Source organism: Pseudorasbora parva, chromosome 20, assembly GCF_024679245.1.
Source record: "Pseudorasbora parva isolate DD20220531a chromosome 20, ASM2467924v1, whole genome shotgun sequence".
Taxonomy (NCBI): Eukaryota; Metazoa; Chordata; class Actinopteri; order Cypriniformes; family Gobionidae; genus Pseudorasbora; species Pseudorasbora parva.
Window position 1 is genome coordinate 21129172 of NC_090191.1, and position 24505 is coordinate 21153676.

A 24505-nucleotide genomic window follows, 5' to 3' on the forward strand; every position below is an offset into this window, starting at 1 on the left:
TGGAAAGTTCCACATTGTTTTGAAATGCTGGAGATTGAACCCAGGTCCTTTGTTGCAAAGAAGGATAACTTGACAATTCAACAACTTTCATTGTTGACGCTGGGGTTTGAACCCAGGACCTCATATATGCAAATAATATTCTCTACAACTGAGCTTAACCTTGTGAAAGTTGCTTTGAGTTCCATGTGCCTTGTACTAAAGCTAGTTGCTATTTTTCAAACATAAATTAGGCAGAGAGAAATGCACAACAGAAAAAGCTTTGAGATGATGAATAACTTTCATTGGAGATGCTGGGGACTGAACCCAGGACCTCATACATGCGAAGCATGCGCTCTACCACTGAGCTACACCCCCTGGTGAACAGAAGCAAGTTTCCTGCAGGCTACTGGAAAGTTCCACATTGCGTTGAAATGCTGGGGATTGTCAGCATTTCAAAGCAACCCAGGTTGCACAATACTTTGAAATGCTGAGGATTGAAACCAGGACCTTTGTTGCAAAAAAATAACTTGAAAATTCCACAACTTTCCTTGGAAATGCTGGAGATTGAACCCAGGACCTCATACATGCGAAGCATGCGCTCTACCACTGAGCTACATCCCCTGATGAACAGAAGCAAGTTTCCTGCAGGCTAGTGGAAAGCTTCATATTGCTTTGAAATGCTGGGGATAGTCAGCATTTCTAAACAACCCAGGTTGCACATTGCTTTGAAATGCTGGGGATTGAACCCAGGACCTTTGTTGCAAAAAAAAAAAAATTGACAATTCTACAACTTTCCTTGGAGATGCTGGGGATTGAACCTAGGACCCCATACATGCAAAGGATGTGCTCTACCACTGAGCTACATCCCCTGATGAACAGAAGTAAGTTTCCTGCAGGCTAGTGGAAAGTTCCACATTGCTTTGAAATGCTGGGGATTGAACCCAGGACCTTTGTTTCAAAGAAGGATAACTTGACAATTCGACAACTTTCATTGTTGACTCTGGAGTTTGAACCCAGGACCTCATATATGCAAATAATATTCTCTACAACTGAGCTTCTTAACCTTGTGAAAGTTGCATTGAGTTCCATGTGCCTTGTACTAAAGCTAGTTGCTATTTTTCAAACATAAATTAGGCAGAGAGAAATGCACAACAGAAAAAGCTTTGAGATGATGAATAACTTTCATTGGAGATGCTGGGGATTTAACCCAGGACCTCATACATGCGAAGCATGCGCTCTACCACTGAGCTACATCCCCTGATGAACAGATGTAAGTTTCCTGCAGGCTACTGGAAAGTTCCACATTGCTTTGAAATGCTGGGGATTGTCAGCATTTCAAAGCAACCCAGGTTGCACAATACTTTGAAATGCTGAGGATTGAAACCAGGACCTTTGTTGCAAAAAAATAACTTGAAAATTCCACAACTTTCCTTGGAGATGCTGGGGATTGAACCCAGGACCTCATACATGCGAAGCATGCGCTCTACCACTGAGCTACATCCCCTGATGAACAGACGCAAGTTTCCTGCAGGCTAGTGGAAAGCTTCATATTGCTTCACATTGGGATTGTCAGCATTTCTAAGCAACCCAGGTTGCACATTGCTTTGAAATGCTGGGGATTGAACTTAGGAACTTTGTTGCAAAAAAAGATAACTTGACAATTCCACAACTTTCCTTTGGAGGTGCTGGGGATTGAACCCAGGGTCTCATACAGGCAAAGCATGTGCTCTACCACTGAGCAACAACCCCTGATAAACTAAACAAAGTTTCCTGCAGCCTAGTGGAAAGTTCCACATTGTTTTAAAATGCAGGAGATTGAACCCAGGTCCTTTAATTGCAAAAAAATAGCTTGACAAATCCACAACTTTCATTGTTGACGCTGGGGTTTGAACCCAAGACCTCATATATGCAAAGCATGTGCTCTACCTTTGAGCTACATCCCCTGATGAACAGAAGTAAGTTTCCTGCAGGCTAGTGGAAAGTTCCACATTGCTTTGAAATGCTGGGGAATGAACCCAGGACCTTTGTTGCAAAAAAGGATAACTTGACAATTCGACAACTTTCAATGTTGACGCTGGGGTTTGAACCCAGGACCTCATATATGCAAATAATATTCTCTACAACTGAGCTTCTTGACCTTGTGAAAGTTGCATTGAGTACCATGTGCCTTGTACTAAAGCTATTTGCTATTTTTCAAACATTAATTAGGCAGAGAGAAATGCACAACAGAAAAAGCTTTGAGATGATGAATAACTTTCATTGGAGATGCTGAGGATTGAACCCAGGACCTCATACATGCGAAGCATGCGCTCTACCACTGAGCTACATCCCCTAACGAACAGAAGCAAGTTTCCTGCAGGCTACTGGAAAGTTCCACGTTGCTTTGAAATGCTGGGGATTGTCAGCATTTCAAAGCAACCCAGGTTGCACAATATTTTGAAATGCTGGGGATTGAACCCAGGACCTTTGTTGCAAAGCATATTCTCTACCACTGAACTTCTGACCCTTGTGAAAGTTGGGTTGAGTTACTATTTTTCAAACATAAATTAGGCAGAGAGAAATGCACAATAGATAAAGCTTTGAGTTGATGAATAACTTCCATTGGAGATGCTGGGGATTGAAACCAGGACCTCTTCATGCAAAGCATGCGGTCTAACACTGAGCTACATCCCCTGATGAACAAAAGCAAGTTTCCTGCAGTCTAGTGGAAAGTTCCACATTGCTTTGAAATGCTGGGGATTGTCAGCATTTCAAAGCAACTCAGATTGCACAATACTTTAAAAGGCAGGAGATTGAACCCAGGTCCTTTAATTGCAAAAAAATAGCTTGACAAATCCACAACTTTCATTGTTGACGCTGGGGTTTTAACCCAGGACCTTTGTTGCAAAAAAGATGAATTGACAACTCCAGAACTTTCCTTGGAGATGCTGGGGATTGAACCCAGGACCTCATACATGCGAAGCATGCGCTCTACCACTGAGCTACATCCCCTGATGAACATAAGCAAGTTTCTTGCAGCCTAGTGGAAAGCTTCACATTGCTTTGAAATGCTGGGGATAGTCAGCATTTCTAAACAACCCAGGTTGCACATTGCTTTGAAATGCTGGGGATTGAACCCAGGACCTTTGTTGCAAAAAATAAATAAATTGACAATTCTACAACTTTCCTTGGAGATGCTGGGGATTGAACCTAGGACCCCATACATGCAAAGGATGTGCTCTACCACTGAGCTACATCCCCTGATGAACAGAAGTAAGTTTCCTGCAGGCTAGTGGAAAGTTCCACATTGCTTTGAAATGCTGGGGATTGAACCCAGGACCTTTGTTTCAAAGAAGGATAACTTGACAATTCGACAACTTTCATTGTTGACTCTGGAGTTTGAACCCAGGACCTCATATATGCAAATAATATTCTCTACAACTGAGCTTCTTAACCTTGTGAAAGTTGCATTGAGTTCCATGTGCCTTGTACTAAAGCTAGTTGCTATTTTTCAAACATAAATTAGGCAGAGAGAAATGCACAACAGAAAAAGCTTTGAGATGATGAATAACTTTCATTGGAGATGCTGGGGATTGAACCCAGGACCTCATACATGCGAAGCATGCGCTCTACCACTGAGCTACATCCCCTGATGAACAGATGTAAGTTTCCTGCAGGCTACTGGAAAGTTCCACATTGCTTTGAAATGCTGGGGATTGTCAGCATTTCAAAGCAACCTAGGTTGCACAATACTTTGAAATGCTGAGGATTGAAACCAGGACCTTTGTTGCAAAAAAATAACTTGAAAATTCCACAACTTTCCTTGGAGATGCTGGGGATTGAACCCAGGCCCTCATACATGCGAAGCATGCGCTCTACCACTGAGCTACATCCCCTGATGAACAGACGCAAGTTTCCTGCAGGCTAGTGGAAAGCTTCATATTGCTTCACATTGGGATTGTCAGCATTTCTAAGCAACCCAGGTTGCACATTGCTTTGAAATGCTGGGGATTGAACTTAGGAACTTTGTTGCAAAAAAAGATAACTTGACAATTCCACAACTTTCCTTTGGAGATGCTGGGGATTGAACCCAGGGTCTCATACAGGCAAAGCATGTGCTCTACCACTGAGCAACAACCCCTGATAAACTAAACAAAGTTTCCTGCAGCCTAGTGGAAAGTTCCACATTGTTTTAAAATGCAGGAGATTGAACCCAGGTCCTTTAATTGCAAAAAAATAGCTTGACAGATCCACAACTTTCATTGTTGACGCTGGGGTTTGAACCCAAGACCTCATACATGCAAAGCATGTGCTCTACCATTGAGCTACATCCCTTGATGAACAGAAGTAAGTTTCCTGAAGGCTTGTGGAAAGTTCCACATTGCTTTGAAATGCTGGGGAATGAACCCAGGACCTTTGTTGCAAAAAAGGATAACTTGACAATTCGACAACTTTCAATGTTGATGCTGGGGTTTGAACCCAGGACCTCATATATGCAAATAATATTCTCTACAACTGAGCTTCTTAACCTTGTGAAAGTTGCATTGAGTACCATGTGCCTTGTACTAAAGCTATTTGCTATTTTTCAAACATTAATTAGGCAAAGAGAAATGCACAACAGAAAAAGCTTTGAGATGATGAATAACTTTCATTGGAGATGCTGGGGATTGAACCCAGGACCTCATACATGCGAAGCATGCGCTCTACCACTGAGCTACATCCCCTGATGAACAGATGCAAGTTTCCTGCAAGCTAGTGGAAAGTTCCACTTTGCTTTGAAAAACTGGGGATTGTCAGCATTTAAAAGCAACTCAGATTGCACATTACTTTGAAATGCTGAGGATTGAACCCAGGACCTTTGTTGCAAAAAAGATGAATTGACAACTCCTGAACTTTCCTTGGAGGTGCTGGGGATTGAACCCAGGACCTCATACATGCGAATAATGCGCTCTACCACTGAGCTACATCCCCTGATGAACAGAAGCAAGTTTCTTGCAGCCTAGTGGAAAGCTTCACATTGCTTTGAAATGCTGGGGATAGTCAGCATTTCTAAACAACCCAGGTTGCACATTGCTTTGAAATGCTGGGGATTGAACCCAGGACCTTTGTTGCAAAAAAAATAAATTGACAATTCTACAACTTTCCTTGGAGATGCTGGGGATTGAACCTAGGACCCCATACATGCAAAGGATGTGCTCTACCACTGAGCTACATCCCCTGATGAACAGAAGAAAGTTTCTTGCAGGCTAGTGGAAAGTTCCACATTGCTTTGAAATGCTGGGGATTGAACCCAGGACCTTTGTTTCAAAGAAGGATAACTTGACAATTCGACAACTTTCATTGTTGACTCTGGGGTTTGAACCCAGGACCTCATATATGCAAATAATATTCTCTACAACTGAGCTTCTTAACCTTGTGAAAGTTGCATTGAGTTCCATGTGCCTTGTACTAAAGCTAGTTGCTATTTTTCAAACATAAATTAGGCAGAGAGAAATGCACAACAGAAAAAGCTTTGAGATGATGAATAACTTTCATTGGAGATGCTGGGGATTGAACCCAGGACCTCATACATGCGAAGCATGCGCTCTACCACTGAGCTACATCCCCTGATGAACAGATGTAAGTTTCCTGCAGGCTACTGGAAAGTTCCACATTGCTTTGAAATGCTGGGGATTGTCAGCATTTCAAAGCAACCCAGGTTGCACATTGCTTTGAAATGCTGGGGATTGAACCCAGGACCTTTGTTGCAAAAAAAAAAAAATTGACAATTCTACAACTTTCCTTGGAGATGCTGGGGATTGAACCTAGGACCCCATACATGCAAAGGATGTGCTCTACCACTGAGCTACATCCCCTGATGAACAGAAGTAAGTTTCCTGCAGGCTAGTGGAAAGTTCCACATTGCTTTGAAATGCTGGGGATTGAACCCAGGACCTTTGTTTCAAAGAAGGATAACTTGACAATTCGACAACTTTCATTGTTGACTCTGGAGTTTGAACCCAGGACCTCATATATGCAAATAATATTCTCTACAACTGAGCTTCTTAACCTTGTGAAAGTTGCATTGAGTTCCATGTGCCTTGTACTAAAGCTAGTTGCTATTTTTCAAACATAAATTAGGCAGAGAGAAATGCACAACAGAAAAAGCTTTGAGATGATGAATAACTTTCATTGGAGATGCTGGGGATTGAACCCAGGACCTCATACATGCGAAGCATGCGCTCTACCACTGAGCTACATCCCCTGATGAACAGATGCAAGTTTCCTGCAGGCTACTTGAAAGTTCCACATTGCTTTGAAATGCTGGGGATTGTCAGCATTTCAAAGCAACCCAGGTTGCACAATACTTTGAAATGCTGAGGATTGAAACCAGGACCTTTGTTGCAAAAAAATCACTTGAAAATTGCACAACTTTCCTTGGAGATGCTGAGGATTGAACCCAGGACCTCATACATGTGAAGCATGCGCTCTACCACTGAGCTACATCCCCTAACGAACAGAAGCAAGTTTCCTGCAGGCTACTGGAAAGTTCCACGTTGCTTTGAAATGCTGGGGATTGTCAGCATTTCAAAGCAACCCAGGTTGCACAATATTTTGAAATGCTGGGGATTGAACCCAGGACCTTTGTTGCAAAGCATATTCTCTACCACTGAACTTCTGACCCTTGTGAAAGTTGGGTTGAGTTACTATTTTTCAAACATAAATTAGGCAGAGAGAAATGCACAATAGATAAAGCTTTGAGTTGATGAATAACTTCCATTGGAGATGCTGGGGATTGAAACCAGGACCTCATCATGCAAAGCATGCGGTCTAACACTGAGCTACATCCCCTGATGAACAAAAGCAAGTTTCCTGCAGTCTAGTGGAAAGTTCCACATTGCTTTGAAATGCTGGGGATTGTCAGCATTTCAAAGCAACTCAGATTGCACATTACTTTAAAAGGCAGGAGATTGAACCCAGGTCCTTTAATTGCAAAAAAATAGCTTGACAAATCCACAACTTTCATTGTTGACGCTGGGGTTTTAACCCAGGACCTTTGTTGCAAAAAAGATGAATTGACAACTCCAGAACTTTCCTTGGAGATGCTGGGGATTGAACCCAGGACCTCATACATGCGAAGCATGCGCTCTACCACTGAGCTACATCCCCTGATGAACATAAGCAAGTTTCTTGCAGCCTAGTGGAAAGCTTCACATTGCTTTGAAATGCTGGGGATTGTCAGCATTTCAAAGCAACCCAGGTTGCACAATACTTTGAAATGCTGAGGATTGAAACCAGGACCTTTGTTGCAAAAAAATAACTTGAAAATTCCACAACTTTCCTTGGAGATGCTGGGGATTGAACCCAGGACCTCATACATGCGAAGCATGCGCTCTACCACTGAGCTACATCCCCTGATGAACAGAAGCAAGTTTCCTGCAGGCTAGTGGAAAGCTTTACATTGGGATTGTCAGCATTTCTAAGCAACCCAGGTTGCACATTGCTTTGAAATGCTGGAGATTGAACCCAGGAACTTTGTTGCAAAAAAAGATAACTTGACAATTCCACAACCTTCCTTTGGAGATGCTGGGGATTGAACCCAGGACCTCATACAGGCAAAGCATGTGCTCTACCACTGAGCAACATCCCCTGATGAGCTAAATAAAGTTTCCTGCAGCCTAGTGGAAAGTTCCACATTGTTTTAAAATGCAGGAGATTGAACCCAGGTCCTTTAATTGCAAAAAAAAATAGCTTGAGAAATCCACAACTTTCATTGTTGACGCTGGGGTTTGAGCCAAGGAATTCATACATGTAAAGCATTCGCTCTACCACAGAGCTACATCCCCTAATGAACTAAATAAAGTTTCCTGCAGGTTAGTGGAAAGTTCCACATTGTTTTGAAATGCTGGATATTGAACCCAGGACCTTTGTTGCAAAAAAATACTTAACAAATGCACAACTTTCTTTGTTGATGCTGGGGTTTGAACCCAGGACATCATATAAGCAAAGCATATTCTCTACCACTGAACTACTGACCCTTGTGAAAGTTGGGTTGAGTTACTATTTTTCAAACATAAATTAGGCAGAGAGAAATGCACAATAGATAAAGCTTTGAGTTGATGAAGAACTTTCATTGGAGATGCTGGGGATTGAACCCAGGACCTTACACATGCAAAGCATGCGGTCTAACACTGAGCTACATCCCCTGATGAACAGAAGCAAGTTTCCTGCAAGCTAGTGGAAAGTTCCACTTCGCTTTGAAATGCTGGGGATTGTCAGCATTTAAAAGCAACTCAGATTGCACATTACTTTGAAATGCTGAGGATTGAACCCAGGACCTTTGTTGCAAAAAAATAACTCAACAATTCAACAACTTTCATTGGTGATGCTGGCGATTGAACCCACCCAGATAGCAAAATTGCTCTGGCCCAGATCCGGCCCACACTTTACACTTTCATCTGGCCCACTACCCACGTGGAATGATGGCACTTGGGCGGTCCGCTCCCGTTTGCCAGATTTAGGCCGCAATCAAGCCATAGCAACGGCGCATGTCAGCCATGAACAAAACGCATGAAGCAGAACTGGCCCACATCTGGCAGGACCTCATACATGCTAAGCATGCGCTCTACCACTGAGCTACATCCCCTGATAAACAGAAACAAGTGTCCTGCACTCTAGTGGAAAGTTCCACATTGCTTTGAAATGCTGGGGATTGTCAGCATTTCAAAGCAACCCAGGTTGCACATTGCTTTGAAATAATGGGGATTGAACCCAGGACCTTTGTTGCAAAAAAGATCACTTGACAATTCCACAACTTTCCTTTGGAGATGCTGTGGATTGAACCCAGGACCTCATACATGTAAAGCACGTGCTCTACCAATGAGCTACATCCCCTGATGAACTAAACAAAGTTTCCTGCAGCCTAGTGGAAAGTTCCACATTGTTTTGAAATGCTGGAGATTGAACCCAGGTCCTTTGTTGCAAAGAAGGATAACTTGACAATTCAACAACTTTCATTGTTGACGCTGGGGTTTGAACCCAGGACCTCATATATGCAAATAATATTCTCTACAACTGAGCTTAACCTTGTGAAAGTTGCTTTGAGTTCCATGTGCCTTGTACTAAAGCTAGTTGCTATTTTTCAAACATAAATTAGGCAGAGAGAAATGCACAACAGAAAAAGCTTTGAGATGATGAATAACTTTCATTGGAGATGCTGGGGACTGAACCCAGGACCTCATACATGCGAAGCATGCGCTCTACCACTGAGCTACACCCCCTGGTGAACAGAAGCAAGTTTCCTGCAGGCTACTGGAAAGTTCCACATTGCGTTGAAATGCTGGGGATTGTCAGCATTTCAAAGCAACCCAGGTTGCACAATACTTTGAAATGCTGAGGATTGAAACCAGGACCTTTGTTGCAAAAAAATAACTTGAAAATTCCACAACTTTCCTTGGAAATGCTGGAGATTGAACCCAGGACCTCATACATGCGAAGCATGCGCTCTACCACTGAGCTACATCCCCTGATGAACAGAAGCAAGTTTCCTGCAGGCTAGTGGAAAGCTTCATATTGCTTTGAAATGCTGGGGATAGTCAGCATTTCTAAACAACCCAGGTTGCACATTGCTTTGAAATGCTGGGGATTGAACCCAGGACCTTTGTTGCAAAAAAAAAAAATTGACAATTCTACAACTTTCCTTGGAGATGCTGGGGATTGAACCTAGGACCCCATACATGCAAAGGATGTGCTCTACCACTGAGCTACATCCCCTGATGAACAGAAGTAAGTTTCCTGCAGGCTAGTGGAAAGTTCCACATTGCTTTGAAATGCTGGGGATTGAACCCAGGACCTTTGTTTCAAAGAAGGATAACTTGACAATTCGACAACTTTCATTGTTGACTCTGGAGTTTGAACCCAGGACCTCATATATGCAAATAATATTCTCTACAACTGAGCTTCTTAACCTTGTGAAAGTTGCATTGAGTTCCATGTGCCTTGTACTAAAGCTAGTTGCTATTTTTCAAACATAAATTAGGCAGAGAGAAATGCACAACAGAAAAAGCTTTGAGATGATGAATAACTTTCATTGGAGATGCTGGGGATTTAACCCAGGACCTCATACATGCGAAGCATGCGCTCTACCACTGAGCTACATCCCCTGATGAACAGATGTAAGTTTCCTGCAGGCTACTGGAAAGTTCCACATTGCTTTGAAATGCTGGGGATTGTCAGCATTTCAAAGCAACCCAGGTTGCACAATACTTTGAAATGCTGAGGATTGAAACCAGGACCTTTGTTGCAAAAAAATAACTTGAAAATTCCACAACTTTCCTTGGAGATGCTGGGGATTGAACCCAGGACCTCATACATGCGAAGCATGCGCTCTACCACTGAGCTACATCCCCTGATGAACAGACGCAAGTTTCCTGCAGGCTAGTGGAAAGCTTCATATTGCTTCACATTGGGATTGTCAGCATTTCTAAGCAACCCAGGTTGCACATTGCTTTGAAATGCTGGGGATTGAACTTAGGAACTTTGTTGCAAAAAAAGATAACTTGACAATTCCACAACTTTCCTTTGGAGGTGCTGGGGATTGAACCCAGGGTCTCATACAGGCAAAGCATGTGCTCTACCACTGAGCAACAACCCCTGATAAACTAAACAAAGTTTCCTGCAGCCTAGTGGAAAGTTCCACATTGTTTTAAAATGCAGGAGATTGAACCCAGGTCCTTTAATTGCAAAAAAATAGCTTGACAAATCCACAACTTTCATTGTTGACGCTGGGGTTTGAACCCAAGACCTCATATATGCAAAGCATGTGCTCTACCTTTGAGCTACATCCCCTGATGAACAGAAGTAAGTTTCCTGCAGGCTAGTGGAAAGTTCCACATTGCTTTGAAATGCTGGGGAATGAACCCAGGACCTTTGTTGCAAAAAAGGATAACTTGACAATTCGACAACTTTCAATGTTGACGCTGGGGTTTGAACCCAGGACCTCATATATGCAAATAATATTCTCTACAACTGAGCTTCTTGACCTTGTGAAAGTTGCATTGAGTACCATGTGCCTTGTACTAAAGCTATTTGCTATTTTTCAAACATTAATTAGGCAGAGAGAAATGCACAACAGAAAAAGCTTTGAGATGATGAATAACTTTCATTGGAGATGCTGAGGATTGAACCCAGGACCTCATACATGCGAAGCATGCGCTCTACCACTGAGCTACATCCCCTAACGAACAGAAGCAAGTTTCCTGCAGGCTACTGGAAAGTTCCACGTTGCTTTGAAATGCTGGGGATTGTCAGCATTTCAAAGCAACCCAGGTTGCACAATATTTTGAAATGCTGGGGATTGAACCCAGGACCTTTGTTGCAAAGCATATTCTCTACCACTGAACTTCTGACCCTTGTGAAAGTTGGGTTGAGTTACTATTTTTCAAACATAAATTAGGCAGAGAGAAATGCACAATAGATAAAGCTTTGAGTTGATGAATAACTTCCATTGGAGATGCTGGGGATTGAAACCAGGACCTCTTCATGCAAAGCATGCGGTCTAACACTGAGCTACATCCCCTGATGAACAAAAGCAAGTTTCCTGCAGTCTAGTGGAAAGTTCCACATTGCTTTGAAATGCTGGGGATTGTCAACATTTCAAAGCAACTCAGATTGCACAATACTTTAAAAGGCAGGAGATTGAACCCAGGTCCTTTAATTGCAAAAAAATAGCTTGACAAATCCACAACTTTCATTGTTGACGCTGGGGTTTTAACCCAGGACCTTTGTTGCAAAAAAGATGAATTGACAACTCCAGAACTTTCCTTGGAGATGCTGGGGATTGAACCCAGGACCTCATACATGCGAAGCATGCGCTCTACCACTGAGCTACATCCCCTGATGAACATAAGCAAGTTTCTTGCAGCCTAGTCGAAAGCTTCACATTGCTTTGAAATGCTGGGGATAGTCAGCATTTCTAAACAACCCAGGTTGCACATTGCTTTGAAATGCTGGGGATTGAACCCAGGACCTTTGTTGCAAAAAATAAATAAATTGACAATTCTACAACTTTCCTTGGAGATGCTGGGGATTGAACCTAGGACCCCATACATGCAAAGGATGTGCTCTACCACTGAGCTACATCCCCTGATGAACAGAAGTAAGTTTCCTGCAGGCTAGTGGAAAGTTCCACATTGCTTTGAAATGCTGGGGATTGAACCCAGGACCTTTGTTTCAAAGAAGGATAACTTGACAATTCGACAACTTTCATTGTTGACTCTGGAGTTTGAACCCAGGACCTCATATATGCAAATAATATTCTCTACAACTGAGCTTCTTAACCTTGTGAAAGTTGCATTGAGTTCCATGTGCCTTGTACTAAAGCTAGTTGCTATTTTTCAAACATAAATTAGGCAGAGAGAAATGCACAACAGAAAAAGCTTTGAGATGATGAATAACTTTCATTGGAGATGCTGGGGATTGAACCCAGGACCTCATACATGCGAAGCATGCGCTCTACCACTGAGCTACATCCCCTGATGAACAAATGTAAGTTTCCTGCAGGCTACTGGAAAGTTCCACATTGCTTTGAAATGCTGGGGATTGTCAGCATTTCAAAGCAACCTAGGTTGCACAATACTTTGAAATGCTGAGGATTGAAACCAGGACCTTTGTTGCAAAAAAATAACTTGAAAATTCCACAACTTTCCTTGGAGATGCTGGGGATTGAACCCAGGACCTCATACATGCGAAGCATGCGCTCTACCACTGAGCTACATCCCCTGATGAACAGATGCAAGTTTCCTGCAGGCTAGTGGAAAGCTTCATATTGCTTCACATTGGGATTGTCAGCATTTCTAAGCAACCCAGGTTGCACATTGCTTTGAAATGCTGGGGATTGAACTTAGGAACTTTGTTGCAAAAAAAGATAACTTGACAATTCCACAACTTTCCTTTGGAGATGCTGGGGATTGAACCCAGGGTCTCATACAGGCAAAGCATGTGCTCTACCACTGAGCAACAACCCCTGATAAACTAAACAAAGTTTCCTGCAGCCTAGTGGAAAGTTCCACATTGTTTTAAAATGCAGGAGATTGAACCCAGGTCCTTTAATTGCAAAAAAAATAGCTTGACAGATCCACAACTTTCATTGTTGACGCTGGGGTTTGAACCCAAGACCTCATACATGCAAAGCATGTGCTCTACCATTGAGCTACATCCCTTGATGAACAGAAGTAAGTTTCCTGAAGGCTTGTGGAAAGTTCCACATTGCTTTGAAATGCTGGGGAATGAACCCAGGACCTTTGTTGCAAAAAAGGATAACTTGACAATTCGACAACTTTCAATGTTGATGCTGGGGTTTGAACCCAGGACCTCATATATGCAAATAATATTCTCTACAACTGAGCTTCTTAACCTTGTGAAAGTTGCATTGAGTACCATGTGCCTTGTACTAAAGCTATTTGCTATTTTTCAAACATTAATTAGGCAAAGAGAAATGCACAACAGAAAAAGCTTTGAGATGATGAATAACTTTCATTGGAGATGCTGGGGATTGAACCCAGGACCTCATACATGCGAAGCATGCGCTCTACCACTGAGCTACATCCCCTGATGAACAGATGCAAGTTTCCTGCAAGCTAGTGGAAAGTTCCACTTTGCTTTGAAATACTGGGGATTGTCAGCATTTAAAAGCAACTCAGATTGCACATTACTTTGAAATGCTGAGGATTGAACCCAGGACCTTTGTTGCAAAAAAGATGAATTGACAACTCCTGAACTTTCCTTGGAGGTGCTGGGGATTGAACCCAGGACCTCATACATGCGAATAATGCGCTCTACCACTGAGCTACATCCCCTGATGAACAGAAGCAAGTTTCTTGCAGCCTAGTGGAAAGCTTCACATTGCTTTGAAATGCTGGGGATAGTCAGCATTTCTAAACAACCCAGGTTGCACATTGCTTTGAAATGCTGGGGATTGAACCCAGGACCTTTGTTGCAAAAAAAATAAATTGACAATTCTACAACTTTCCTTGGAGATGCTGGGGATTGAACCTAGGACCCCATACATGCAAAGGATGTGCTCTACCACTGAGCTACATCCCCTGATGAACAGAAGAAAGTTTCTTGCAGGCTAGTGGAAAGTTCCACATTGCTTTGAAATGCTGGGGATTGAACCCAGGACCTTTGTTTCAAAGAAGGATAACTTGACAATTCGACAACTTTCATTGTTGACTCTGGGGTTTGAACCCAGGACCTCATATATGCAAATAATATTCTCTACAACTGAGCTTCTTAACCTTGTGAAAGTTGCATTGAGTTCCATGTGCCTTGTACTAAAGCTAGTTGCTATTTTTCAAACATAAATTAGGCAGAGAGAAATGCACAACAGAAAAAGCTTTGAGATGATGAATAACTTTCATTGGAGATGCTGGGGATTGAACCCAGGACCTCATACATGCGAAGCATGCGCTCTACCACTGAGCTACATCCCCTGATGAACAGATGTAAGTTTCCTGCAGGCTACTGGAAAGTTCCACATTGCTTTGAAATGCTGGGGATTGTCAGCATTTCAAAGCAACCCAGGTTGCACATTGCTTTGAAATGCTGGGGATTGAACCCAGGACCTTTGTTGCAAAAAAAAATAAATTGACAATTCTACAACTTTCCTTGGAGATGCTGGGGATTGAACCTAGGACCCCATACATGCAAAGGATGTGCTCTACCACTGAGCTACATCCCCTGATGAACAGAAGTAAGTTTCCTGCAGGCTAGTGGAAAGTTCCACATTGCTTTGAAATGCTGGGGATTGAACCCAGGACCTTTGTTTCAAAGAAGGATAACTTGACAATTCGACAACTTTCATTGTTGACTCTGGAGTTTGAACCCAGGACCTCATATATGCAAATAATATTCTCTACAACTGAGCTTCTTAACCTTGTGAAAGTTGCATTGAGTTCCATGTGCCTTGTACTAAAGCTAGTTGCTATTTTTCAAACATAAATTAGGCAGAGAGAAATGCACAACAGAAAAAGCTTTGAGATGATGAATAACTTTCATTGGAGATGCTGGGGATTGAACCCAGGACCTCATACATGCGAAGCATGCGCTCTACCACTGAGCTACATCCCCTGATGAACAGATGCAAGTTTCCTGCAGGCTACTTGAAAGTTCCACATTGCTTTGAAATGCTGGGGATTGTCAGCATTTCAAAGCAACCCAGGTTGCACAATACTTTGAAATGCTGAGGATTGAAACCAGGACCTTTGTTGCAAAAAAATCACTTGAAAATTGCACAACTTTCCTTGGAGATGCTGAGGATTGAACCCAGGACCTCATACATGTGAAGCATGCGCTCTACCACTGAGCTACATCCCCTAACGAACAGAAGCAAGTTTCCTGCAGGCTACTGGAAAGTTCCACGTTGCTTTGAAATGCTGGGGATTGTCAGCATTTCAAAGCAACCCAGGTTGCACAATATTTTGAAATGCTGGGGATTGAACCCAGGACCTTTGTTGCAAAGCATATTCTCTACCACTGAACTTCTGACCCTTGTGAAAGTTGGGTTGAGTTACTATTTTTCAAACATAAATTAGGCAGAGAGAAATGCACAATAGATAAAGCTTTGAGTTGATGAATAACTTCCATTGGAGATGCTGGGGATTGAAACCAGGACCTCATCATGCAAAGCATGCGGTCTAACACTGAGCTACATCCCCTGATGAACAAAAGCAAGTTTCCTGCAGTCTAGTGGAAAGTTCCACATTGCTTTGAAATGCTGGGGATTGTCAGCATTTCAAAGCAACTCAGATTGCACATTACTTTAAAAGGCAGGAGATTGAACCCAGGTCCTTTAATTGCAAAAAAATAGCTTGACAAATCCACAACTTTCATTGTTGACGCTGGGGTTTTAACCCAGGACCTTTGTTGCAAAAAAGATGAATTGACAACTCCAGAACTTTCCTTGGAGATGCTGGGGATTGAACCCAGGACCTCATACATGCGAAGCATGCGCTCTACCACTGAGCTACATCCCCTGATGAACATAAGCAAGTTTCTTGCAGCCTAGTGGAAAGCTTCACATTGCTTTGAAATGCTGGGGATTGTCAGCATTTCAAAGCAACCCAGGTTGCACAATACTTTGAAATGCTGAGGATTGAAACCAGGACCTTTGTTGCAAAAAAATACTTAACAAATGCACAACTTTCTTTGTTGATGCTGGGGTTTGAACCCAGGACATCATATAAGCAAAGCATATTCTCTACCACTGAACTACTGACCCTTGTGAAAGTTGGGTTGAGTTACTATTTTTCAAACATAAATTAGGCAGAGAGAAATGCACAATAGATAAAGCTTTGAGTTGATGAAGAACTTTCATTGGAGATGCTGGGGATTGAACCCAGGACCTTACACATGCAAAGCATGCGGTCTAACACTGAGCTACATCCCCTGATGAACAGAAGCAAGTTTCCTGCAAGCTAGTGGAAAGTTCCACTTCGCTTTGAAATGCTGGGGATTGTCAGCATTTAAAAGCAACTCAGATTGCACATTACTTTGAAATGCTGAGGATTGAACCCAGGACCTTTGTTGCAAAAAAATAACTCAACAATTCAACAACTTTCATTGGTGATGCTGGCGATTGAACCCACCCAGATAGCAAAATTGCTCTGGCCCAGATCCGGCCCACACTTTACACTTTCATCTGGCCCACTACCCACGTGGAATGATGGCACTTGGGCGGTCCGCTCCCGTTTGCCAGATTTAGGCCGCAATCAAGCCATAGCAACGGCGCATGTCAGCCATGAACAAAACGCATGAAGCAGAACTGGCCCACATCTGGCAGGACCTCATACATGCTAAGCATGCGCTCTACCACTGAGCTACATCCCCTGATAAACAGAAACAAGTGTCCTGCACTCTAGTGGAAAGTTCCACATTGCTTTGAAATGCTGGGGATTGTCAGCATTTCAAAGCAACCCAGGTTGCACATTGCTTTGAAATAATGGGGATTGAACCCAGGACCTTTGTTGCAAAAAAGATCACTTGACAATTCCACAACTTTCCTTTGGAGATGCTGTGGATTGAACCCAGGACCTCATACATGTAAAGCACGTGCTCTACCAATGAGCTACATCCCCTGATGAACTAAACAAAGTTTCCTGCAGCCTAGTGGAAAGTTCCACATTGTTTTGAAATGCTGGAGATTGAACCCAGGTCCTTTGTTGCAAAGAAGGATAACTTGACAATTCAACAACTTTCATTGTTGACGCTGGGGTTTGAACCCAGGACCTCATATATGCAAATAATATTCTCTACAACTGAGCTTAACCTTGTGAAAGTTGCTTTGAGTTCCATGTGCCTTGTACTAAAGCTAGTTGCTATTTTTCAAACATAAATTAGGCAGAGAGAAATGCACAACAGAAAAAGCTTTGAGATGATGAATAACTTTCATTGGAGATGCTGGGGATTGAACCCAGGACCTCATACATGCGAAGCATGCGCTCTACCACTGAGCTACACCCCCTGGTGAACAGAAGCAAGTTTCCTGCAGGCTACTGGAAAGTTCCACATTGCGTTGAAATGCTGGGGATTGTCAGCATTTCAAAGCAACCCAGGTTGCACAATACTTTGAAATGCTGAGGATTGAAACCAGGACCTTTGTTGCAAAAAAATAACTTGAAAATTCCACAACTTTCCTTGGAAATGCTGGAGATTGAACCCAGGACCTCATACATGCGAAGCATGCGCTCTACCACTGAGCTACATCCCCTGATGAACAGAAGCAAGTTTCCTGCAGGCTAGTGGAAAGCTTCACATTGGGATTGTCAGCATTTATAAGCAACCCAGGTTGCACATTGCTTTGAAATGCTGGAGATTGAACCCAGGAACTTTGTTGCAAAAAAAGATAACTTGACAATTCCACAACCTTCCTTTGGAGATGCTGGGGATTGAACCCAGGACCTCATACAGGCAAAGCATGTGCTCTACCACTGAGCAACATCCCCTGATGAGCTAAATAAAGTTTCCTGCAGCCTAGTGGAAAGTTCCACATTGTTTTAAAATGCAGGAGATTGAACCCAGGTCCTTTAATTGCAAAAAAAATAGCTTGAGAAATCCACAACTTTCATTGTTGACGCTGGGGTTTGAGCCAAGGAATTCATACATGTAAAGCATTCGCTCTACCACAGAGCTACATCCCCTAATGAACTAAATAAAGTTTCCTGCAGGTTAGTGGAAAGTTCCACATTGTTTTGAAATGCTGGATATTGAACCCAGGACCTTTGTTGCAAAAAAATACTTAACAAATGCACAACTTTCTTTGTTGATGCTGGGGTTTGAACCCAGGACATCATATAAGCAAAGCATATTCTCTACCACTGAACTACTGACCCTTGTGAAAGTTGGGTTGAGTTACTATTTTTCAAACATAAATTAGGCAGAGAGAAATGCACAATAGATAAAGCTTTGAGTTGATGAAGAACTTTCATTGGAGATGCTGGGGATTGAACCCAGGACCTTACACATGCAAAGCATGCGGTCTAACACTGAGCTACATCCCCTGATGAACAGAAGCAAGTTTCCTGCAAGCTAGTGGAAAGTTCCACTTCGCTTTGAAATGCTGGGGATTGTCAGCATTTAAAAGCAACTCAGATTGCACATTACTTTGAAATGCTGAGGATTGAACCCAGGACCTTTGTTGCAAAAAAATAACTCAACAATTCAACAACTTTCATTGGTGATGCTGGCGATTGAACCCACCCAGATAGCAAAATTGCTCTGGCCCAGATCCGGCCCACACTTTACACTTTCATCTGGCCCACTACCCACGTGGAATGATGGCACTTGGGCGGTCCGCTCCCGTTTGCCAGATTTAGGCCGCAATCAAGCCATAGCAACGGCGCATGTCAGCCATGAACAAAACGCATGAAGCAGAACTGGCCCACATCTGGCAGGACCTCATACATGCTAAGCATGCGCTCTACCACTGAGCTACATCCCCTGATAAACAGAAACAAGTGTCCTGCACTCTAGTGGAAAGTTCCACATTGCTTTGAAATGCTGGGGATTGTCAGCATTTCAAAGCAACCCAGGTTGCACATTGCTTTGAAATAATGGGGATTGAACCCAGGACCTTTGTTGCAAAAAAGATCACTTGACAATTCCACAACTTTCCTTTGAAGATGCTGTGGATTGAACCCAGGACCTCATACATGTAAAGCACGTGCTCTACCAATGAGCTACATCCCCTGATGAACTAAACAAAGTTTCCTGCAGCCTAGTGGAAAGTTCCACATTGTTTTGAAATGCTGGAGATTGAACCCAGGTCCTTTGTTGCAAAGAAGGATAACTTGACAATTCAACAACTTTCATTGTTGACGCTGGGGTTTGAACCCAGGACCTCATATATGCAAATAATATTCTCTACAACTGAGCTTAACCTTGTGAAAGTTGCTTTGAGTTCCATGTGCCTTGTACTAAAGCTAGTTGCTATTTTTCAAACATAAATTAGGCAGAGAGAAATGCACAACAGAAAAAGCTTTGAGATGATGAATAACTTTCATTGGAGATGCTGGGGACTGAACCCAGGACCTCATACATGCGAAGCATGCGCTCTACCACTGAGCTACACCCCCTGGTGAACAGAAGCAAGTTTCCTGCAGGCTACTGGAAAGTTCCACATTGCGTTGAAATGCTGGGGATTGTCAGCATTTCAAAGCAACCCAGGTTGCACAATACTTTGAAATGCTGAGGATTGAAACCAGGACCTTTGTTGCAAAAAAATAACTTGAAAATTCCACAACTTTCCTTGGAAATGCTGGAGATTGAACCCAGGACCTCATACATGCGAAGCATGCGCTCTACCACTGAGCTACATCCCCTGATGAACAGAAGCAAGTTTCCTGCAGGCTAGTGGAAAGCTTCATATTGCTTTGAAATGCTGGGGATAGTCAGCATTTCTAAACAACCCAGGTTGCACATTGCTTTGAAATGCTGGGGATTGAACCCAGGACCTTTGTTGCAAAAAAAAAAAAATTGACAATTCTACAACTTTCCTTGGAGATGCTGGGGATTGAACCTAGGACCCCATACATGCAAAGGATGTGCTCTACCACTGAGCTACATCCCCTGATGAACAGAAGTAAGTTTCCTGCAGGCTAGTGGAAAGTTCCACATTGCTTTGAAATGCTGGGGATTGAACCCAGGACCTTTGTTTCAAAGAAGGATAACTTGACAATTCGACAACTTTCATTGTTGACTCTGGAGTTTGAACCCAGGACCTCATATATGCAAATAATATTCTCTACAACTGAGCTTCTTAACCTTGTGAAAGTTGCATTGAGTTCCATGTGCCTTGTACTAAAGCTAGTTGCTATTTTTCAAACATAAATTAGGCAGAGAGAAATGCACAACAGAAAAAGCTTTGAGATGATGAATAACTTTCATTGGAGATGCTGGGGATTTAACCCAGGACCTCATACATGCGAAGCATGCGCTCTACCACTGAGCTACATCCCCTGATGAACAGATGTAAGTTTCCTGCAGGCTACTGGAAAGTTCCACATTGCTTTGAAATGCTGGGGATTGTCAGCATTTCAAAGCAACCCAGGTTGCACAATACTTTGAAATGCTGAGGATTGAAACCAGGACCTTTGTTGCAAAAAAATAACTTGAAAATTCCACAACTTTCCTTGGAGATGCTGGGGATTGAACCCAGGACCTCATACATGCGAAGCATGCGCTCTACCACTGAGCTACATCCCCTGATGAACAGACGCAAGTTTCCTGCAGGCTAGTGGAAAGCTTCATATTGCTTCACATTGGGATTGTCAGCATTTCTAAGCAACCCAGGTTGCACATTGCTTTGAAATGCTGGGGATTGAACTTAGGAACTTTGTTGCAAAAAAAGATAACTTGACAATTCCACAACTTTCCTTTGGAGGTGCTGGGGATTGAACCCAGGGTCTCATACAGGCAAAGCATGTGCTCTACCACTGAGCAACAACCCCTGATAAACTAAACAAAGTTTCCTGCAGCCTAGTGGAAAGTTCCACATTGTTTTAAAATGCAGGAGATTGAACCCAGGTCCTTTAATTGCAAAAAAATAGCTTGACAAATCCACAACTTTCATTGTTGACGCTGGGGTTTGAACCCAAGACCTCATATATGCAAAGCATGTGCTCTACCTTTGAGCTACATCCCCTGATGAACAGAAGTAAGTTTCCTGCAGGCTAGTGGAAAGTTCCACATTGCTTTGAAATGCTGGGGAATGAACCCAGGACCTTTGTTGCAAAAAAGGATAACTTGACAATTCGACAACTTTCAATGTTGACGCTGGGGTTTGAACCCAGGACCTCATATATGCAAATAATATTCTCTACAACTGAGCTTCTTGACCTTGTGAAAGTTGCATTGAGTACCATGTGCCTTGTACTAAAGCTATTTGCTATTTTTCAAACATTAATTAGGCAGAGAGAAATGCACAACAGAAAAAGCTTTGAGATGATGAATAACTTTCATTGGAGATGCTGAGGATTGAACCCAGGACCTCATACATGCGAAGCATGCGCTCTACCACTGAGCTACATCCCCTAACGAACAGAAGCAAGTTTCCTGCAGGCTACTGGAAAGTTCCACGTTGCTTTGAAATGCTGGGGATTGTCAGCATTTCAAAGCAACCCAGGTTGCACAATATTTTGAAATGCTGGGGATTGAACCCAGGACCTTTGTTGCAAAGCATATTCTCTACCACTGAACTTCTGACCCTTGTGAAAGTTGGGTTGAGTTACTATTTTTCAAACATAAATTAGGCAGAGAGAAATGCACAATAGATAAAGCTTTGAGTTGATGAATAACTTCCATTGGAGATGCTGGGGATTGAAACCAGGACCTCTTCATGCAAAGCATGCGGTCTAACACTGAGCTACATCCCCTGATGAACAAAAGCAAGTTTCCTGCAGTCTAGTGGAAAGTTCCACATTGCTTTGAAATGCTGGGGATTGTCAGCATTTCAAAGCAACTCAGATTGCACAATACTTTAAAAGGCAGGAGATTGAACCCAGGTCCTTTAATTGCAAAAAAATAGCTTGACAAATCCACAACTTTCATTGTTGACGCTGGGGTTTTAACCCAGGACCTTTGTTGCAAAAAAGATGAATTGACAACTCCAGAACTTTCCTTGGAGATGCTGGGGATTGAACCCAGGACCTCATACATGCGAAGCATGCGCTCTACCACTGAGCTACATCCCCTGATGAACATAAGCAAGTTTCTTGCAGCCTAGTGGAAAGCTTCACATTGCTTTGAAATGCTGGGGATAGTCAGCATTTCTAAACAACCCAGGTTGCACATTGCTTTGAAATGCTGGGGATTGAACCCAGGACCTTTGTTGCAAAAAATAAATAAATTGACAATTCTACAACTTTCCTTGGAGATGCTGGGGATTGAACCTAGGACCCCATACATGCAAAGGATGTGCTCTACCACTGAGCTACATCCCCTGATGAACAGAAGTAAGTTTCCTGCAGGCTAGTGGAAAGTTCCACATTGCTTTGAAATGCTGGGGATTGAACCCAGGACCTTTGTTTCAAAGAAGGATAACTTGACAATTCGACAACTTTCATTGTTGACTCTGGAGTTTGAACCCAGGACCTCATATATGCAAATAATATTCTCTACAACTGAGCTTCTTAACCTTGTGAAAGTTGCATTGAGTTCCATGTGCCTTGTACTAAAGCTAGTTGCTATTTTTCAAACATAAATTAGGCAGAGAGAAATGCACAACAGAAAAAGCTTTGAGATGATGAATAACTTTCATTGGAGATGCTGGGGATTGAACCCAGGACCTCATACATGCGAAGCATGCGCTCTACCACTGAGCTACATCCCCTGATGAACAGATGTAAGTTTCCTGCAGGCTACTGGAAAGTTCCACATTGCTTTGAAATGCTGGGGATTGTCAGCATTTCAAAGCAACCTAGGTTGCACAATACTTTGAAATGCTGAGGATTGAAACCAGGACCTTTGTTGCAAAAAAATAACTTGAAAATTCCACAACTTTCCTTGGAGATGCTGGGGATTGAACCCAGGCCCTCATACATGCGAAGCATGCGCTCTACCACTGAGCTACATCCCCTGATGAACAGACGCAAGTTTCCTGCAGGCTAGTGGAAAGCTTCATATTGCTTCACATTGGGATTGTCAGCATTTCTAAGCAACCCAGGTTGCACATTGCTTTGAAATGCTGGGGATTGAACTTAGGAACTTTGTTGCAAAAAAAGATAACTTGACAATTCCACAACTTTCCTTTGGAGATGCTGGGGATTGAACCCAGGGTCTCATACAGGCAAAGCATGTGCTCTACCACTGAGCAACAACCCCTGATAAACTAAACAAAGTTTCCTGCAGCCTAGTGGAAAGTTCCACATTGTTTTAAAATGCAGGAGATTGAACCCAGGTCCTTTAATTGCAAAAAAATAGCTTGACAGATCCACAACTTTCATTGTTGACGCTGGGGTTTGAACCCAAGACCTCATACATGCAAAGCATGTGCTCTACCATTGAGCTACATCCCTTGATGAACAGAAGTAAGTTTCCTGAAGGCTTGTGGAAAGTTCCACATTGCTTTGAAATGCTGGGGAATGAACCCAGGACCTTTGTTGCAAAAAAGGATAACTTGACAATTCGACAACTTTCAATGTTGATGCTGGGGTTTGAACCCAGGACCTCATATATGCAAATAATATTCTCTACAACTGAGCTTCTTAACCTTGTGAAAGTTGCATTGAGTACCATGTGCCTTGTACTAAAGCTATTTGCTATTTTTCAAACATTAATTAGGCAAAGAGAAATGCACAACAGAAAAAGCTTTGAGATGATGAATAACTTTCATTGGAGATGCTGGGGATTGAACCCAGGACCTCATACATGCGAAGCATGCGCTCTACCACTGAGCTACATCCCCTGATGAACAGATGCAAGTTTCCTGCAAGCTAGTGGAAAGTTCCACTTTGCTTTGAAAAACTGGGGATTGTCAGCATTTAAAAGCAACTCAGATTGCACATTACTTTGAAATGCTGAGGATTGAACCCAGGACCTTTGTTGCAAAAAAGATGAATTGACAACTCCTGAACTTTCCTTGGAGGTGCTGGGGATTGAACCCTGGACCTCATACATGCGAATAATGCGCTCTACCACTGAGCTACATCCCCTGATGAACAGAAGCAAGTTTCTTGCAGCCTAGTGGAAAGCTTCACATTGCTTTGAAATGCTGGGGATAGTCAGCATTTCTAAACAACCCAGGTTGCACATTGCTTTGAAATGCTGGGGATTGAACCCAGGACCTTTGTTGCAAAAAAAATAAATTGACAATTCTACAACTTTCCTTGGAGATGCTGGGGATTGAACCTAGGACCCCATACATGCAAAGGATGTGCTCTACCACTGAGCTACATCCCCTGATGAACAGAAGAAAGTTTCTTGCAGGCTAGTGGAAAGTTCCACATTGCTTTGAAATGCTGGGGATTGAACCCAGGACCTTTGTTTCAAAGAAGGATAACTTGACAATTCGACA

At 42.6% G+C, this 24505-nt stretch overlaps 40 non-coding genes across 40 annotated transcripts; all 40 read right to left on the bottom strand.

Moving 5' to 3' along the window:
* Nucleotides 1-282: 282 nt before the first annotated feature.
* Nucleotides 283-354, bottom strand: trnaa-cgc (transfer RNA alanine (anticodon CGC)). Its single transcript has one exon. It is a non-coding gene; the product is annotated as a tRNA-Ala (tRNA).
* Nucleotides 355-528: 174 nt separating this feature from the next.
* On the bottom strand, nt 529-600 carry trnaa-cgc (transfer RNA alanine (anticodon CGC)). Its single transcript has one exon. It is a non-coding gene; the product is annotated as a tRNA-Ala (tRNA).
* A 565-nt stretch (nt 601-1165) lies between these two features.
* trnaa-cgc (transfer RNA alanine (anticodon CGC)) lies at nt 1166-1237 on the bottom strand. The gene has a single exon. It is a non-coding gene; the product is annotated as a tRNA-Ala (tRNA).
* A 174-nt stretch (nt 1238-1411) lies between these two features.
* trnaa-cgc (transfer RNA alanine (anticodon CGC)) lies at nt 1412-1483 on the bottom strand. Its single transcript has one exon. It is a non-coding gene; the product is annotated as a tRNA-Ala (tRNA).
* Nucleotides 1484-2239: 756 nt separating this feature from the next.
* Nucleotides 2240-2311, bottom strand: trnaa-cgc (transfer RNA alanine (anticodon CGC)). Its single transcript has one exon. It is a non-coding gene; the product is annotated as a tRNA-Ala (tRNA).
* A 587-nt stretch (nt 2312-2898) lies between these two features.
* Nucleotides 2899-2970, bottom strand: trnaa-cgc (transfer RNA alanine (anticodon CGC)). Its single transcript has one exon. It is a non-coding gene; the product is annotated as a tRNA-Ala (tRNA).
* Nucleotides 2971-3536: 566 nt separating this feature from the next.
* On the bottom strand, nt 3537-3608 carry trnaa-cgc (transfer RNA alanine (anticodon CGC)). Its single transcript has one exon. It is a non-coding gene; the product is annotated as a tRNA-Ala (tRNA).
* A 174-nt stretch (nt 3609-3782) lies between these two features.
* On the bottom strand, nt 3783-3854 carry trnaa-cgc (transfer RNA alanine (anticodon CGC)). The gene has a single exon. It is a non-coding gene; the product is annotated as a tRNA-Ala (tRNA).
* Nucleotides 3855-4610: 756 nt separating this feature from the next.
* On the bottom strand, nt 4611-4682 carry trnaa-cgc (transfer RNA alanine (anticodon CGC)). Its single transcript has one exon. It is a non-coding gene; the product is annotated as a tRNA-Ala (tRNA).
* A 175-nt stretch (nt 4683-4857) lies between these two features.
* Nucleotides 4858-4929, bottom strand: trnaa-cgc (transfer RNA alanine (anticodon CGC)). Its single transcript has one exon. It is a non-coding gene; the product is annotated as a tRNA-Ala (tRNA).
* A 564-nt stretch (nt 4930-5493) lies between these two features.
* On the bottom strand, nt 5494-5565 carry trnaa-cgc (transfer RNA alanine (anticodon CGC)). The gene has a single exon. It is a non-coding gene; the product is annotated as a tRNA-Ala (tRNA).
* Nucleotides 5566-6130: 565 nt separating this feature from the next.
* On the bottom strand, nt 6131-6202 carry trnaa-cgc (transfer RNA alanine (anticodon CGC)). The gene has a single exon. It is a non-coding gene; the product is annotated as a tRNA-Ala (tRNA).
* Nucleotides 6203-7035: 833 nt separating this feature from the next.
* trnaa-cgc (transfer RNA alanine (anticodon CGC)) lies at nt 7036-7107 on the bottom strand. The gene has a single exon. It is a non-coding gene; the product is annotated as a tRNA-Ala (tRNA).
* Nucleotides 7108-7281: 174 nt separating this feature from the next.
* Nucleotides 7282-7353, bottom strand: trnaa-cgc (transfer RNA alanine (anticodon CGC)). The gene has a single exon. It is a non-coding gene; the product is annotated as a tRNA-Ala (tRNA).
* Nucleotides 7354-8760: 1407 nt separating this feature from the next.
* Nucleotides 8761-8832, bottom strand: trnav-uac (transfer RNA valine (anticodon UAC)). Its single transcript has one exon. It is a non-coding gene; the product is annotated as a tRNA-Val (tRNA).
* A 314-nt stretch (nt 8833-9146) lies between these two features.
* Nucleotides 9147-9218, bottom strand: trnaa-cgc (transfer RNA alanine (anticodon CGC)). The gene has a single exon. It is a non-coding gene; the product is annotated as a tRNA-Ala (tRNA).
* Nucleotides 9219-9392: 174 nt separating this feature from the next.
* Nucleotides 9393-9464, bottom strand: trnaa-cgc (transfer RNA alanine (anticodon CGC)). Its single transcript has one exon. It is a non-coding gene; the product is annotated as a tRNA-Ala (tRNA).
* A 564-nt stretch (nt 9465-10028) lies between these two features.
* trnaa-cgc (transfer RNA alanine (anticodon CGC)) lies at nt 10029-10100 on the bottom strand. The gene has a single exon. It is a non-coding gene; the product is annotated as a tRNA-Ala (tRNA).
* A 174-nt stretch (nt 10101-10274) lies between these two features.
* Nucleotides 10275-10346, bottom strand: trnaa-cgc (transfer RNA alanine (anticodon CGC)). Its single transcript has one exon. It is a non-coding gene; the product is annotated as a tRNA-Ala (tRNA).
* A 756-nt stretch (nt 10347-11102) lies between these two features.
* trnaa-cgc (transfer RNA alanine (anticodon CGC)) lies at nt 11103-11174 on the bottom strand. Its single transcript has one exon. It is a non-coding gene; the product is annotated as a tRNA-Ala (tRNA).
* A 587-nt stretch (nt 11175-11761) lies between these two features.
* Nucleotides 11762-11833, bottom strand: trnaa-cgc (transfer RNA alanine (anticodon CGC)). Its single transcript has one exon. It is a non-coding gene; the product is annotated as a tRNA-Ala (tRNA).
* A 566-nt stretch (nt 11834-12399) lies between these two features.
* trnaa-cgc (transfer RNA alanine (anticodon CGC)) lies at nt 12400-12471 on the bottom strand. Its single transcript has one exon. It is a non-coding gene; the product is annotated as a tRNA-Ala (tRNA).
* Nucleotides 12472-12645: 174 nt separating this feature from the next.
* On the bottom strand, nt 12646-12717 carry trnaa-cgc (transfer RNA alanine (anticodon CGC)). The gene has a single exon. It is a non-coding gene; the product is annotated as a tRNA-Ala (tRNA).
* Nucleotides 12718-13474: 757 nt separating this feature from the next.
* Nucleotides 13475-13546, bottom strand: trnaa-cgc (transfer RNA alanine (anticodon CGC)). The gene has a single exon. It is a non-coding gene; the product is annotated as a tRNA-Ala (tRNA).
* Nucleotides 13547-13721: 175 nt separating this feature from the next.
* On the bottom strand, nt 13722-13793 carry trnaa-cgc (transfer RNA alanine (anticodon CGC)). Its single transcript has one exon. It is a non-coding gene; the product is annotated as a tRNA-Ala (tRNA).
* A 564-nt stretch (nt 13794-14357) lies between these two features.
* Nucleotides 14358-14429, bottom strand: trnaa-cgc (transfer RNA alanine (anticodon CGC)). Its single transcript has one exon. It is a non-coding gene; the product is annotated as a tRNA-Ala (tRNA).
* A 565-nt stretch (nt 14430-14994) lies between these two features.
* On the bottom strand, nt 14995-15066 carry trnaa-cgc (transfer RNA alanine (anticodon CGC)). The gene has a single exon. It is a non-coding gene; the product is annotated as a tRNA-Ala (tRNA).
* Nucleotides 15067-15899: 833 nt separating this feature from the next.
* Nucleotides 15900-15971, bottom strand: trnaa-cgc (transfer RNA alanine (anticodon CGC)). Its single transcript has one exon. It is a non-coding gene; the product is annotated as a tRNA-Ala (tRNA).
* Nucleotides 15972-17000: 1029 nt separating this feature from the next.
* trnav-uac (transfer RNA valine (anticodon UAC)) lies at nt 17001-17072 on the bottom strand. The gene has a single exon. It is a non-coding gene; the product is annotated as a tRNA-Val (tRNA).
* Nucleotides 17073-17386: 314 nt separating this feature from the next.
* Nucleotides 17387-17458, bottom strand: trnaa-cgc (transfer RNA alanine (anticodon CGC)). Its single transcript has one exon. It is a non-coding gene; the product is annotated as a tRNA-Ala (tRNA).
* Nucleotides 17459-17632: 174 nt separating this feature from the next.
* trnaa-cgc (transfer RNA alanine (anticodon CGC)) lies at nt 17633-17704 on the bottom strand. The gene has a single exon. It is a non-coding gene; the product is annotated as a tRNA-Ala (tRNA).
* Nucleotides 17705-19496: 1792 nt separating this feature from the next.
* On the bottom strand, nt 19497-19568 carry trnaa-cgc (transfer RNA alanine (anticodon CGC)). The gene has a single exon. It is a non-coding gene; the product is annotated as a tRNA-Ala (tRNA).
* Nucleotides 19569-19742: 174 nt separating this feature from the next.
* trnaa-cgc (transfer RNA alanine (anticodon CGC)) lies at nt 19743-19814 on the bottom strand. The gene has a single exon. It is a non-coding gene; the product is annotated as a tRNA-Ala (tRNA).
* Nucleotides 19815-20379: 565 nt separating this feature from the next.
* On the bottom strand, nt 20380-20451 carry trnaa-cgc (transfer RNA alanine (anticodon CGC)). Its single transcript has one exon. It is a non-coding gene; the product is annotated as a tRNA-Ala (tRNA).
* Nucleotides 20452-20625: 174 nt separating this feature from the next.
* trnaa-cgc (transfer RNA alanine (anticodon CGC)) lies at nt 20626-20697 on the bottom strand. The gene has a single exon. It is a non-coding gene; the product is annotated as a tRNA-Ala (tRNA).
* Nucleotides 20698-21453: 756 nt separating this feature from the next.
* Nucleotides 21454-21525, bottom strand: trnaa-cgc (transfer RNA alanine (anticodon CGC)). The gene has a single exon. It is a non-coding gene; the product is annotated as a tRNA-Ala (tRNA).
* Nucleotides 21526-22112: 587 nt separating this feature from the next.
* Nucleotides 22113-22184, bottom strand: trnaa-cgc (transfer RNA alanine (anticodon CGC)). The gene has a single exon. It is a non-coding gene; the product is annotated as a tRNA-Ala (tRNA).
* Nucleotides 22185-22750: 566 nt separating this feature from the next.
* trnaa-cgc (transfer RNA alanine (anticodon CGC)) lies at nt 22751-22822 on the bottom strand. The gene has a single exon. It is a non-coding gene; the product is annotated as a tRNA-Ala (tRNA).
* Nucleotides 22823-22996: 174 nt separating this feature from the next.
* Nucleotides 22997-23068, bottom strand: trnaa-cgc (transfer RNA alanine (anticodon CGC)). The gene has a single exon. It is a non-coding gene; the product is annotated as a tRNA-Ala (tRNA).
* A 756-nt stretch (nt 23069-23824) lies between these two features.
* On the bottom strand, nt 23825-23896 carry trnaa-cgc (transfer RNA alanine (anticodon CGC)). Its single transcript has one exon. It is a non-coding gene; the product is annotated as a tRNA-Ala (tRNA).
* Between the last annotated feature and the right edge of the window lie 609 nt (nt 23897-24505).